The sequence below is a fragment of the Centropristis striata genome, chromosome 1, assembly GCF_030273125.1.
Source record: "Centropristis striata isolate RG_2023a ecotype Rhode Island chromosome 1, C.striata_1.0, whole genome shotgun sequence".
NCBI classification, from domain to species: domain Eukaryota; kingdom Metazoa; phylum Chordata; class Actinopteri; order Perciformes; family Serranidae; genus Centropristis; species Centropristis striata.
In genome coordinates, this window is record NC_081517.1 from 28,213,427 (window position 1) to 28,226,279 (window position 12,853).

Here is a 12,853-nt window from a genome sequence, read left to right on the forward strand (position 1 = left end):
AATATTAGACTGCACGGTTTAACAAAGGATGCAGCATCGTTCATCCAGACCACACCTTCCACGGGTGTAGCCAAACCAATGAGAGGCGGCGGAGTGAACAGCTGCTGGAAGTGGAAAACATCACAGCTACACATACAGTAATGGTAGATAGCAGGAGAATTTAGCCACTTTCGTACTTTGTAGTTTGTAAGGTTTGTAGTTCTGTTTTCACATATAATAAAAAAACAAAACACAGAAGGTATTCATCCACCTAAAAACAAACAAACATACACATGCATGTTCTTGTGGTTAAACTGGTTTTAAAAATGTTTTCCATAACATTTAGAAATCAAGCAAAGGATAAAAACACCACTGACAGCAGAGGAGAGATTAGAGAGATTTGGTTTGTGGCTGAACTACTCTAGCAGCAACTTAAAAGAAGTTGAAAGCATCACCACTGATTAAATATTTCTTAAAACTTCCATCAAAACCACTTTGAAGTTGGAGCAGTCTGCTTTGCAAGATCACCCCCCTCATAAGAGTAGAAAAGTAAGAAATAAATCTTCGCCACAACCAGAAACGAATGTACTAAATGAAAGTCTAAAGTGTTCGTTATAGGGTCAGGCCTGTCGCTTTAAGCCTTGGGCTGTTTGCAGTTGGGGGTCTCAGTCTGTAGATGAATGTTTTTCACACTGACACAGTGAGAGAGGGGGCCAGAGAGGGCCTGCTGGGTTTGGATGGGGCTTTTGCTGTTTGTACTGTCCAATCTCTTGGACTGGGAGCCTCATCCTTAAAATCCCAGAGTTTGAGTCACTTCCTCGTCCATGCAATGACAGCAGAAAAGTAGAGAGTGTGTGTCAGGGTCCGAAAACTGGAAAAAGTGTGTGAATAGTGATGATCAGAGGATAAGGTGAGGAAGAAAGGAGATATAAGTGAAGGAAGGGAATGGAAGGGAATACTTTTAGTCATTTAGCAGAAACTTTTATCCAAAGCAACTTACAGGGAAAAAGAGTATCAAGGGTAACAATCAAGGTATAGTGCAATAAGAGCCGTTAGTGCAGCAATAAATGCTAGTGACAATTCTTTAAGGAGTAGAATTGCCGTGTGGTGCTAGGAGAGAATATGCTCTCTGAAGAGCTGGGTCTTCAGATAAAGAAGTAGGATGCAAAAGGAGTCTGCAGGATGATGGGAAAGAGCTCACTAGTTTCACATTTTGCATACTAAGACTGGAAAGTGACAAGAATGTATTTGTGCCATATTTTGGCTGTGATGCAGCAGAGAGGGCTTAGCTCTCAGTTTGTGGATCAAGCTGGAAGGTGTCCACTGGACGTCAATCATCTTAACAAAGGGGTGAGAGTGGGGGAGGCACAGCAGGCGATCAGACAGACTGAGACGTGATGTTTTAGATTGCATCATCAAACTGAAAAATGTGTACAATCCTTGACACAGCTGCTCAGAAATGTTTTACGAAACCACCTACCGGTGTTCTTTCTTTCATGCGAGTCTAGGGTAGTTTTTTTTTTTATTTCATTCCCAAATGCTGCCTTGCCTTTCCAGCTTGGTGCAGGGTCTATATACAAAATTAAGTCATGTCGATTTTAGAATGACATACAGTACAATTGTTTTTTTCTTTCCTTTTAGGAGCTTGGAGATAGCTCCCATGATCATCTTGTCGAGTTGTGTTTTATATAACCCAATATTACATTTTCACAACAAGATTTACAGGCGCATAGAAGCTATAGCTGCCCAAACTCTGAGCAGGTGTTTTGTCCTTCCAGAAGATGATTTATAAAAGATCAGGATAAAATGTGCACCATTTAGTAGCAATACAATATACAATAATCTTCTGTAAGATTATAAAAAAACAGCATTATAAATTGAAAATTAGCCAAAGAAAAGGGTCAAATGAACAGTCTGCTGAGATAAGTCGAGTGAAATAAGATAAAAACCTTAGAATAAGTATGATAATGAGACTTTTTTCCACAATGCTCCACCTGATCAGGGCCCAGAACTGTAACTGTAAGGGACCCCTCATGTCATCTGAACCCTATGAATGAATAATTCTAACCAGAAATCAATGTAAGATAACATAACTCCTTAACTTTTTGACAACCTTCTTTTTCTTTCGGTACCTGCAGTTAGTTCAGTTTTAAAGCTACAGCTGGTATGATATGAAACTAGAAGATCTATTGGTAACAAAATATCACTCCAAAGTTATGCTTTTAATGAGTGAAAAACTGACTTTTCAAAGGGTTCCCTTGACCTCTGACACTAAGATATCTGAATGAAACGGTTTCTATGGGTAACCATGAGTCTCCGCTTTACAGACACACTGTCCCACTTCATCTCAGTCAGTGTGTCTGTGGTGCTTCCAATCATATGCTGTATAGTTTTCTAGTGCTTTGTCCTTGGGCTAGTTTGTTTTGCATCCTGACAAGATGTGATTTTATTTCTCAGTGAAGAATGACATGCTGACTTCTCAGCTAGCCTGTGTAAAGTGGCTGTGATAATGAGACTTAACAGAGGCCACTGATAATGAGGTTAACTCTCATCACTGTGTTCCCAAGTTCTTTTCAACTTCACTGCTTCCACTTTCCACTCCCCAGCTCCTCCATTGTCCCTGCTTAACTAGAGAGAGTGCTTTTGGCACAGCTTGCCATTTCACTCTGGTAATTGAAGCCTTTGCTGCCAGCTTCCTCTTTTCTCATGTTGTTTTTTCTACCATACAGGTTTTGGCCAGTGCAAAGAGCGACTTCTCTCTGACCTTGCTGAATTCGTTCTACAACTATGGCAGTTTAAGTGTTTCTAGCGTTTCTTAAATACCTTTTTTTGCATTTTTTTTCCATTCAGTTTGAGTAGCTGCCATAGTCTGGCCTATCCAGTGATAGAGATGAATGCTGCATGTCTGCCTGGCGTACATCATTCAGTGAATGTGCTAATGTGCCAGGGCTAGAAAATTAGAGACCCTACCTCGGAAGTAGTTGGGTAATTTCTTTTGAAATTATTTTGTCAAAATTCAGGGTGATTTTGGCAAAATTGTAGGGTGTAGGAGGAAGCTATTTCTTTTCAAAAGCAAATTAGAGAAAGCGGAACCAAGTAAGATAGAGGAAACATTAAAACTTTGGATTTGAAAAGTAGATATACAAGCCGAGTATGGTGGCAAAAGTTCAGCTCCCATTCAAAGAAATTGATTTTAGGACTCTGGAGAAAAATGCACAAAGCAGCAGTGAGGGGATTTTGATATGTGTTGTTTTTATCTCTGGACCTGGACCACAAGCTACAACTGTTGGATACATGCTCTGAGTTTGAATAATAGTCATATTAAAATATTGGTTACTCTTAAAAACTGTGTTTGACGGTTGAACTGTACAAGCTGCACGTTTTGATATACAGTCATGGAAAAACTTATTAGACCACCCTTGTTCTCTTCAATTTCTTATCAATAATGATAACAACAAAAATAGATCTTACGAGGTTTATTTAAAAGCTGATATGTAGCCATTTTTCATGGTTTTCTTGATGATGATTTTGGTATGGAAATAGACTAGATATCAGCTCTTAAATTAAACTCCTATGCGTTATTTTTGTTGTTATCATCATATTTGTCCAAACAAATGTAACTTTAGTTGTACCAGGCATTAAAATGAACAAGAAATTGAAGAAAACAAGGGTCTCATAATTTTTTCCATGACTGTATATGACATTGTAATATACACTCCTGAACAAAATCAAGAGCTTCAAAATGCAGAAAGAAGAAACAGGAGCAAGAGACAAAAAAATAGAGTAGGCAATTGAATGAAAACTGCATTTGAACTCAAACAGGCTGTTCATCACGTGATCAAAAGTTGAAAGATATATGGTATGACTGACAAAAAGGACTGAATAACAAGACAATGTCAATGTGTCTTCCATAAAAATATGAACATGATTTGAGAGAATTTTAAAACACTCTTGTGCACCACAACTTGCTCGGTTTACAGTGAACATAACAGAGGATCATAGTCATTATTAATAGACGAGTGGGGTAGTACTGTGTAGCTCCCAGGTGTAAACTACACAAGTAGTTAACAGAGTGAACAGAAAACATTCATGCTCATCATTGGCATTTTTTAGATGAGTGTTTAAAGATAATAACCACTTAAATCCTTGTTTTCTTGCTCATCCTTTTAGTGTTGTTCAGGGATGAGGTAAAGGCACATGGCGGCTGCCTGCTGCAGTCACCAGCAAGATGTTGTGTGTGCAGACAGCGCCTGGAGCAGAAGAGAGAGATAAAGAGCATATGAGATTGGGCTAAAAGAAAGCAAACACAGACTTCGCCCTTAGGCTGCCAGAGGCTTGCTATGCTATGACAAGCTGTAGTTTACACCAGCATTTCTTTCAGTTTTTTCTCATTTCTCACAGTGATATAAATGATACTCAGGTACATATTTAAATGAAAATTCCAGCTCATTGGAGCAGGGTTTTTAAAAAAAAAAAAAAAAATGTATTTATTAATCTTAATAGCAGCAGTAGTACTCAAAAAGTAATTTGTCGGATCTGGGAACAGATAGGGCAAGGAATAAACAGACAATGAGACAGATTGTAGACAAAAATGAATGTGGATGATAATCCCTCATTACACAGGGAAGCTGTGAACGTTAAAAGTTTCCATAAAATCTATGATTGTCTCTTGTTCATGTTGTTTGTGATTATAGATCTCAGAAATATACTTGGTCAGTAAAATATCTTAACTTTTAAAAGCAATGATCAAAACTATGATAAAAAAACCCAAGCTGTAATAAACGGAGAGAGAGGAATAAGAGAGCTTTTAAAGTGACTTTTTCTGAATGAAAAGATGCATTTGAGCCCTAGTAACAGGTTGAGAAAGACAGAAACAGACTTTTCAGTTATCTAATTTTCCTACCCGTTTAGCACAGAGTGGTATCAGCACTAAAGCCTTCAGCCCCTTGGTGGTCACACAGCCCTCAGTTTGGACCATCTGTCTTTGTGACCGCTGACTTTTTAAAACCTGCACGTTTAGGTCAGTGGCAGCAAGCAGTTGCTGCTGTGGGTGGTTTTGGGATTTTGAAAAGGGCTGCATGTTGACAGGCTGTTCTTCAAATGCTAATTTTCAAGTCCCTTGAGTCCAATCAGGCTTTGAAACGGGCTGCACTACATGGGTGATTAAAAACAGGGATTTCTCTCCGAATATTTTAGGAAGCAAAGAGGTTATATCTTCACATTAAGTTGTTTTGTTACTAATTGATTTGGCAATGAGTTTGGTATTTTTCCACTTACAAAAGGTACAAATCAACAAGAAAATAAATTAATTTCAATAAATAGTGATGGGTTTAATAGAAAACGCAGACAGACTCTAAAGCAATTGCTTTTGAATGCTAAGATGTGTTTACCCCTCAATCGTACCTCGACCTTTCTTCATTTCTATTTAAGGGGGACGAATGAAGTGGAGAAATTAGCAGGAAGTAGGAGAGGCTGTCTGAGTGCTAACCTGTGCTGTACTGTAGAAGGAAAGGTTACACACTGGCCAGAAACTTTCTAGTTTCTTCAGTTCATTGGCAGCACATCACCCCCACCCTCATCCACCTTCACTGGCTCCTAAATGATGCATTGAATAGAAACTCCTCCTCCTGACCTAGAAATCCCTTTTACACACCATCCCGAAACCTGAGGTCCTCTGATTTAGGCCTGCTTATCACCCCCCATGCCAAACTAAAAACTTTTGGGGCCTGGGCCAGTTTAGCATGCTAATCTGCTAACATAAGTAATTTTCTGGTCATTTCAGTATGCATGCTATCATTCATATTTTGTACATTATGAAATTTCTAAAAATATGTTCAAATGAATCCATTGGTTATACCTTATGCCCAGTGCTTAACTCGAAATAATAAAATGTTTAGTAAGTAAAAGACTAAAGCTACAACGAGCTTCAGGGCATGATCATACGTGCAATATTAACAACTGATAACAAAAAACTGCATAACCTAGAAGCAACAAATGCATGCACTAGTTTTTCATCTTTCTGAGACAGGATGTGTCTGATTTTTGCATATACAGTACATAGGAGAAAATAGCAGTCATTGTAGTTTGTTTTGTGTGGGAGTGAAAGGACACATCCTGATCAAAGATAACTCAGAGATTCCTTACAATGATGCTGGAGGCCAGGGTGATGCCAATGTGAGCAACTAAGTCTTTAAATCATGGGTTTTGGAAGTGTTTGTAGCTCTAAAATAACTTACTAAAATAACTAAGTTTTGCCTGAAGTTTAATATCAGGACATTGTGGGTCATCCAGGTCTTAAAGAGATGCTTGAATTTTGGTTAGCTGATCAGTTTAATGTGCCTCAATTGCTGGATATAGTTGGGTGTCGTCGGCATAACAAATAATGTTCAGTTCACTGATTCAGATTAGATCCAGAGCTCCTAGAAGCTTGCTACTAGCTGGCCACTACTACCAGCCTATAGCAATGGGTAAAGCCTAGCCAACCTTTTCTGTTGTGGACTTATGGGTTTCCTTGTGTTATTCTAAAATGTGTGTATGTGTTTTGTTTTGTTTTGTTTTGTAATTACATTTATGTTTTTGCACCCAAACAAGCCTGATCTTTTTGGTGGTGTTTCAACACACAAAACAGATAAAAGTATGAAAACAAGACAAACAATGAATACATACACCCATCAAACCAACCAATTATTATCATCACCAAAGCCCATGAATCTCTGTGATTCATCCACATGTAGCCTTTTCTCAGCTACAGTGACATGCATGACACTGTAGATACAAAGTGACTGAAGGAAAACTGTTAGTTTTCTCTTTTTCTTTATTCTTCCTCTCTCCCTTCAGCTTTAATGAGTAAACACAGTGATTTATTCCACAGTGTACAGCACACTGACACATTCTCGGGACCAGTGTTTTTACTACCAATCAGTTAAAAAAGGAAGCTGTGCACAGGCCCAATCATGGCCCAAATGAACACGATGTGCTTGTTAGCAACATCCCTCATGGAATTGATTCCCTGCTTGTTTGTCCTTAATTTTGTTCCAGTAACAGCTTCAAAATGTTGCTTCTTTCTCTGTTATTTTACCCTACAGCTGTTGTGTGCTGTCTCCTCTAGTTTCTAAAATTATACTAAGACAAATAAAACTATATTAACAAATGTAACTATCTGATTACTATTTTTTATATTTCATTTTTGTGTAGTATTAGGGGTGACATCAAAACGCTCCTGTCACAAAAACTTAAAAAATAAATCATTATCAGCTTGTGTAGGCTTGGATATGGATACTCTATTATATTTTATACTATTTTGTCCATTCTTTGCAGTTGTAGAAGGAGAAGTTTTTCAGTTCTTTGTGTATCTCAGTTGAATCTTAAAAGGTCTTTGGTTTGTTCTGGCCTTAGATTTGAAAAGCAGGGGGTTCTCAGTTGGAGGGAAATAACTTGTTCAATCGCTGAGGGAAGAAAAGCTAATCATTTGTGTGTAAACTAAACACACACAGGCCTACAGATCATGTTACTTCAAATTCATTAATTATCAAAGCAGCGGAGCAGAGAGGCCATTTACAGGAAATTCAGCAGGAAACATTAAAAAGCCACAACTGACAACATTAATGAGATGCCCTGACAAACACACAGCCTTGGGCTCTGCGCTGGCCAGTGCTCGTCCTTCAGACCTCCTGGTCAAATGGACCTGCTGTATTTTCAAACAACCTATTCAACAGAAGGCAACAGAAGAGTTTCCTTGTTCCACGGGCAGATAGGGAAAACACAGCAAACAGAGAGATGGTGAAAAAGACGTAGGACTACTAAGGGGAAAAGGCAAGATGGATACATAAACGGAGAAATTACATAAAAGGATTGTGTGTGTGTGTGTGTGTGTGTGTGAGATGGACTATCGATGCATTATTCATGACTTTCTTCCTTGGTCTGTAAGGCTGGACCCATGGGAGTTACTGTATGTTTACATCATTATGGAATTATAATTATATAGATTATTCTCTTGGCCTTTTACCCTCCAATTGAAGTTATTCCATTTTTCAGAGTTATTCATTTAACCTTACTTCCTGCCCACGCCTTCCGGGCAGTATTGTATCAGCAAGAAAATTAGCCTATAAAAGAATGAGTATGAAACTAAGATAAATATGAGATTACCGCTAATATACTGCTCTATAATACAGACGACATGTGCATTCATATTTAAATTGGTATTCAGACAATGCTACACCAACCTGCAGTCAGCATTCTGTCAATTCTCTGTGTTTTGACTTTTGAACTTTTTTTCAGCCTTGTGTGACTTTTTAGCTCCACATAACATCTGCCATGGAGCACACACACACACACACACACACACACACTAGAGGAACAAACTTGATTTTCCTGTTTTTCTCACAGGCTCCCTTCACAAAAATATGCTGCTGTGAGCAGAACCAAACAGCAAGAACCATTTCCACTAGCTTAAATTTTAATATTTTAAAAAAGTAAATCAAATAAGGAAATAACCTGATAAATACCAGTTATATTTTACATGTTTTTCTGACCTTTAAAAGGTAATGATATCTTAAGATGTTGATACAGTGCCTAGTATTCAGTTGTCATTGTTCATTTCATATTAGCAAGGTAATTCTGAATTAAATACATTAAAAGGCATAAATAATTTACAGTTAAAATATATATGCCTAGAAAAGATATTTCATGGTAGGTTCAGTATTTGAAATTTCTGGTTGACCTTCACCGTGAAGGGGAAGAAGGAGGTGTGCAGAAGAAGAATTAATAAAACAATAGCATAGCTGGAGCAGAGACTCAGACATGTGTGTGATAGGTTACTAACTTTCTTGTGTTTATTTGTTTCTGTTGGACTGTTTAGTGCTAGCTAGTGGAGTTAGCTTAGCTGTCACCGTTGTGGGAGCTTGCAAAGGACTGTTAATGCAAGCTTGCTAAAATAAAAAAATCTAAAAAGAGAGTGCACTTAGTTTAAAAATCCCACATTCCATTTATATTTTTGGCATTGAAGGAATTATTATCATTACTATTATTTTTTCCAAAATGAATTGTCTTTTTGAAGGCTTTGACATACTCAAGCAGGCAAGTATGCCCCCAACAAAGTTAAGAAAACTTAGTAATGTTTAATAGAATGGAATTATATTTGACCCATGAGAGGTGCGAGTGACAAACATCAAAAGTACTTCTTCTTCTATTATACTCTTTTGATACATATGGTAGTGTAGTTTGTCCAAAAATATCAAAAACAACATAATATGTGAAATCTAAAAATGACCCCCTCAAAAAAAAGTCTTACCATAGTAAGTCGATATTTGTCAAAAATGTTCAATTTATTTCAAATGCCTAAAAATGCTTCAAATGGGTCAATTGTAGTCTGTTGATAGATATTAGAGCATCATATTGCCAGAAATGACAGAAAAACAACACATCATTTGATGTCCAATAACTGAAAAAAAGTCAATTTTTGTCAAAAATTATCACATTTTAAAATGCCTAAGAATGATAGAAATAGCCCAATTATACTCTGTTGATGCATGTGTTAGTATAGTTTGTCCAAATATAGTGGAAAAAACACCATATTATGGGATGTCCAAAATGACCCGCTTCAAAAAACAGTCATATTATAGTATGTCGATTTTTGCCAAAAATTGTCAAATTTTGAAATGCCCACAAATGCTTGAAATGCTTCTATTATAGTCTGTTGATACATGTGGTAGTATAGTTTGTCCAAAAACAGTGGGAAAACACCATATTATGTGAATTCCAAAAATGACACACATTAAACTCACGGTTGTAAATATACATGCACTTTTTTGTTACTTTGTTACATGAGTATTTTGCCCTTTATTTCAACATGCGGTTTACATGATGTTCTTGAACTGATTCTTTACATGAAGTGATAGCTACACATGAATCCAGTTAAATATTTTCCTTGACATTCAGTTGACATTTTTATAATTGCAATGAAGATTAATATTTTTCATGTCATAGTAAGAAAATGGCACAACTTGAATGTATTTTGTTTCTGCACTGAAAACTTGAATAAATGTGTTGTTATTTTCAATAATTGTATACATATGCCTTCCTTTGATCTGTTGGAAATATTAAAGTTTTTGAAAATTAACTAGTCTCAAAGACCACCCTGAAACTTAAAAAAGTCCACTGTGGATCTTTTAAAAGTCCATCATGGAATTTGATTGAATTTGAGATTTTTTTAACCATGGAATCCTGGGGGCCTGATATATACATACAGTATATACTGTATTGGCAAGTTATTCTGACATAACTTGGCTAACATATGAATGAGTATTACAACAACAACAACTACTTGATCCTGACAAAATATTCACAGTTGAATAATAAAAGTACCTTGAAGATTAACCTTTTTCAGCTGTTAAATAAATATTAGAATAAAAAAAATATATATATATTCCAGATAAAATCATCAGTTCTTAGTCATGTTCGGGAATACTAATTCCCCCCTTTGTTGCTGGTATAGATGTGACTGTTTTATTTTTATTTAAATTCCACAACCACAGAGATCCAGATGTGTTCTGGATTAATTTGGGTTACAGTCAAACCTTACTGTAGCTCTGTCTTTATACAGAGCCTGAATATTAGATAAAGTGCTGCAGAGGATATATCTGCACTTTATGGAGATATTGCCTGACCAGACAATCTACCAATTAATTGTGGCCTTGATTCTTGGAAAGCAAACAAACCTCAAGTGGGCAATTTGCACTTGGTAATACAGACACCACACATTAAGTGGCCTCCGGCAGAGTGAGGGGGCAGGGTCCAGGAGGAGCAGAGGATTGAGGAGTGCAAACTTGCCCTGAAGCAGGCCTACTGATTTAGCATAATGAATGATGATTATGTGAGCGTAGAGAATTGCAGTTGGGCTTCTGTCAGAGATATAATGATATTATTGTTTGTTTATTTACATATAATATTGCAGTGAACATTGTGCACAGGAACGCCTTACAGATCACAGTGCCCTCTGGGTGAGATGTGGAGGTGAAGTTTCCGCTTACGCTTTCAACCATTAAAGGTCAATCTCACAATAATACATTGAGTTTTCACTGTATTGTAAAGAAAGCCAGTCTTTAAACAAAGGATCTGTAAGACTGTTTGTTACAACATTAACTCATGTTATTTGGCAAAAACATTAGAAAGTAGTATAGAAAACATTTTAAACATATTCACTTGTATACAGTGCCTTCATAACTGCAGAAGTTGGAGTAGAAAAGTTTAAAATCCATTTCTCAATGTCATATTTCATACATTTTGGAACAACATAGAAAGAATGCATATGGATTAACTAATATAAATGTTTGAATATATAACTGGACTTTTATTTGGCAGGCACCACAACACCTATTTAAAAAAACAAACATAAAACAACCCAACATTTTTAAATTCAAATTCCATTACATGTTAGTTAGGAAAGTTACCACCACTTGCTTTTCAATGAGAAAGCAGGTTGCCTTGTGTTTCAGAATGGAAACAGAGAAACAAGAAATTCAGTGAAAGTGCTAAAAGACAAGAAAATAAATAAATGTGTTAAATCAGTTAATATCACTCTGAAAATAGCTCTTCCTATTGTACATTAAGCACCACTACGTGAAGAGATGAAGATATCTTGTAATGTAACTCATCACTGATTACTAATGGGATGCTGTGTGTCTCCACAGAAAGGCCACTAGATGAAGCTGTTGTCAAGGTACTGAGCCTTCTCTCAGCAGCAGCAGCAGCAGCAGCAGCAGCCAGAGGACAGTTGTGTTTTGAATTCAAAAATAATAAAACTAATTGCTTTATTCCTTCATACTACAGCAGAGCAGGGAAAGTTAATAATCTAGATTAAATATGAGTGCACAACTAAATGTGTAATAATTATCACCAACAGTGAGATTTGCAACACACAGTTTCATTGTTGGGGTTATTAAATCTGGGAGAGTGCCAGCTCAGCGGGTCAATAGCTGAAACTGCTCATTCAGTTTGTGTGCATGTTGGTACATGATGCAGATTAGATGTTTCTATCCTGCTGATAGCCCCATTACATCTCATTCACCCAGATGGAAGAGTGCCAGTTCTCACAGTCAGAGCAGCGCTGTGTCTGAATCACTGTGGCAGAGATCTAACCTTATCACTGTCGGAGGGGAGGGCCATGTTAATGTGGTTTGATAACACAGACAAATACTTAAAAAACTGAGTAAATCCTCTTCTATGACAGTGCAACTTTGTGGGAAAGAAATCACATTGTGATATTCTTAAGCCAGGTTTTTTGGTAAATCAATTAGCTATGTGAATGAACTCCAAAATCAATGAGAATGTGATCAATGTTACATCATAAACAATGTTTTCAGAGGTATCCACCGTTTCAGGCTTTTTCTGTTATTATGTTACTCTTACCATCTGAGTATTTAGAGCTTGTTCAAGGGCTTTGTTACTGTGACACAAATAATATTTTTCACAGTTTGCCCCTAAGTCATGAAAAAAGTACCAGCCGAAAACTGGATCTTAGAAGTACTGATTGATGAAAATCATTCATTAAAGAGGGCTGAGGGCCAGAGGGGCACAAAAATACCATGTCGGACCAATATGAGTTCTGTATATCAAATGAGAGTACTCAGTGAGATCTTTTCAGTGCCAAAAGTACACAACTGAAATGATGAGCCATAGGTTTCAATTATAAGAGAGCTGAAAGGCATAAGAGTGAAAGAGGGGTTTTGGGGTTCAGGTTCAGGGCTTTTTGACACTGAACATAGTATTGTGGGTAGAGCATGCTGGCTACACTTGCACAACATGACACATATACATACATATGCCCATATTGTATTGTATTGAGTTTACTGGTAAAATTTTGTTTTGTTTTTGTTTG